The sequence below is a fragment of the Arachis ipaensis genome, chromosome B2 (assembly GCF_059453495.1).
Source record: "Arachis ipaensis isolate K30076 ecotype BB chromosome B2, ASM5945349v1, whole genome shotgun sequence".
Lineage (NCBI taxonomy): Eukaryota > Viridiplantae > Streptophyta > Magnoliopsida > Fabales > Fabaceae > Arachis > Arachis ipaensis.
Genome location: NC_142437.1, coordinates 26941026 through 26944455, shown reverse-complemented (window position 1 = coordinate 26944455; position 3430 = coordinate 26941026).

The window sequence follows — 3430 nt, the reverse complement described above, 5'->3', positions numbered from 1 at the left end:
GGAATGGAAGGGATTGGGAGGGGTTTATATAGGAGGTGGGATTTAGAGGGGGAAGGTCGCGGGTATGGGTTGGGAAAGGAGAGTTTCATGGATTGAGGTTGGGGTGTGGTTGGGAGATTTATGAATGTGGTCAAAGGGTGGGATTCGGGAACTGGGGGGGTCACGGGTTAAGGGCAGAAGAGAATTGGGAAAGGGGTTGGTAAAAGGGTAGGCAAAGGAGCAGGGTTCAGGGGATTTGGTCAAGGAAGGAGGGGTTAGGTATTGGGGATATATGGGAAGTGAAAAAGGAAGGGAATTTGGTCAATGGGTGTGGGGACCGAAGCTATGGGATTTGGTTCAGATTTTTGGTGATTTTGCATGGAATTGGCCAAAGTAGAGTAGCTGGCGCCAAACTTGAATATAGTCAAGTATGGCACCGTATTAACCGAATTGCAATGCTCCTCCTGGCGCCAAACTTGGTGCAGCCCAAGTTTAGCGCCACCCTCTCCCTTTTTTTTAATTCTCCACGCCAGACTTCAGGGCGGCCAAGTTTGGCGCCCCCCTGGCAGAGAGCAAATCCTCTTTTGTGCGTGATAGTGGCGCCAAACTCTAAACCACCAAGTTTGGCGCCACCCCTCTTCCATAATTCCCCAATTGCGTCGTTCTCAACGCCAAACTTGGAGTTTTCCAAGTTTGGCTTCAAACCTCTAGAATGGAACTCCCCTTGGTGCGTGTTATGTGGTGCCAAACTTGGAAATCCCAAGTTTGGTGCAGCCCAATCCGAATTAAACGTCTCCAGGGTGGGCAAAAATTCTTCTAAGTGTACCGGTTCCTGTTCTTAATTTTCTGCATGATCAAAACACACGTAAAACAAAGGAAAACATTAGAAACTCAACAAAAATGAAATAAATAATAAAATCAACGCAACGAAAATTAAACTAAGGATATGAAATTATCGGGTTGCCTCCCGACAAGCGCTTTTCTGACGTCACTAGCTTGACGGTCAGTTCTGCTAGTTCAACAGATGAGCAGACCTCTAGCGATCAATCTCGCCTCCAAGATAGTGCTTCAACCTATGGCCATTCACTGTAAACTTTCTGTCAGAATTCTCTTCCTGAATTTTCACATGACCATATGGTGAAGCTCTGGTTACCACAAACGGTCCTGACCACCGGAATTTCAGCTTTCCGAAAAAGAGTTTGAGCCTTGAATTGAACAGAAGCACCATCTGACCTGACTCAAAAACTCTTATAGCAATCTTCTTGTCATGCCATATTTTAGTCCTCTTCTTATAGAGCTTAGCATTCTCATAGACTGAATATCTGAATTCATTAAGCTCATTCAACTGAAGCATCATCTTAATTCCTGCAGCCTGAGCATCAAAGTTCAGATACTTGATTGCCCAGTAAGATTTATGCTCCAGCTCCACTGGCAAGTGACAGGCTTTACCATAGACCAACTGATAAGGGGACATGCCAATAGGAGTCTTGTAAGCTATCCGGTATGCCTAGAGAGCATCATCAAGCTTCCTAGACCAGTCCTTCCTTGAGACACCGACGGTCTTCTCTAGAATCCTCTTGAGTTGCTTGTTAGAAATCTCAACCTATCCACTTGTTGAGGGTGATAGGGGGTTGCCACTTTATGACAGACTCCATACCTCTGCAGAAGTGAGTCCAGCTGTCTGTTACAGAAGTGAGCCACAGCTTCCACCCACTTGGACACATAATCAACTGCCACTAAGATATAGTTGTTGGAATATGAGGGTGGAAAAGGTCCCATGAAGTCAATACCCTACACATCAAACAACTCAATCTCAAGAATCCCTTACTGTGGCATCTCATGGTTGGCAAAGAGATTCTTAGCTCTTTCACATCTGTCACAGTTTTTAACAAATGCTCTTAAGTTTCGGAAGAGAGTCGGCCAGTAAAAACCACTCTGAAGGACCTTTATAGTAGTCCTTTCACCACCAAAGTGGCCTCCATAATCAGAGCCATGACTGTGCCAAAGAATCTGCTGTGTTTTCTCATCTGGGACACATCTTCGGATTATACCATCTGAGCATCTTTGAAAAAGGTATGGTTCCTTCCAAAAGTAGTACTTTGCATCAGTCAGTAGCTTTTTTACTTGTTGTTTACTATACTCCTTTGGAATGAAATTCATGGCCTTGTAATTTGTGATGTCTGCAAACCATGGAGCCTGCTGAATGAGGAACAGTTGCTCATCTGAAAATGTCTCAGTTACAGCTGTGGGTGGTTGTACTCCTGCTTCAGGTTCAATTCTGGAAAGGTGGTCAGCTACTTGATTTTCTGACCCTTTCCTGTCTTTAATCTCAATATCAAACTCATAAAGGAGTAGCACCCATCTGATTAATCTTGGTTTAGAATCCTATTTGGTTAGAAAGTACTTCAAAGCAGCATGATCAGTATAAACAATAACCTTAGAACCAATTAAATAGGACCTAAACTTATCAATAGCATACACAATAGCTAATAATTTTTTTTCTGTAGTTGCGTAATTCTTTTGAGCGTCATTTAGCACACGGATAGCATAGTAAATGACATGTATAAGCTTGCCATGTCTTTGTCCTAAAACAACTCCTATAGCATAATCACTAGCATCATACATTAACTCAAATGGTAAATCCCAGTCAGGAGGAGCTATAATGGGTGCAGAGGTATGGTTTGCTTTCAAAGCATCAAAAGCATGCAGGCATTCAACATCAAACACAAAAGGAGCATCAGCAACTAATATGTTGCTCAATGGTTTAGCAATTTTAGAAAAATCCTTTATAAATCTTCTATAAAATCCTGCATGACCCAAGAAACTCCTGACTGCCTTAACATTAGATGGTGGTGGTAATTTTTCAATTACCTCTACCTTGGCTCTATCTACCTCAATCCCCTTGCTTGAAATTCGGTGTCCAAGAATAATGCCTTGTGTAACCATAAAATGACATTTTTCCCAATTTAAAAAAAGGTTTGATTCTTGACACCGTTTCAAGACCAGAGATAAATGCTTAAGGCATGATTCAAAAGAATTACCAAAAACAGAAAAATCATCCATAAATACCTCAATAAACTTTTCAACCATATCAGAGAAAATTGAAAGCATACACCTTTGAAAAGTTGCTGGGGCATTACAGAGTCCAAATGGCATTCTCCTGTAAGCAAATACTCCAAAAGGACATGTGAATGCCATTTTCTCTTGATCTTGAGGGTCCACTGCAATTTGGTTATATCCAGAATATCCATCTAGAAAATAATAAAAAGCATGACCAACTAACCTCTCAAGCATCTGATCAATGAATGGCAGGGGGAAGTGATCCTTCCTTGTAACAGTGTTGAGCCTCCTATAGTCTATGCACATTCTCCATCTTGTGACGGTTCTTGTAGGAATTAGCTCATTCTTTTCATTCTTGATCACTGTCATCCCTCCTTTCTTGGGAACTACC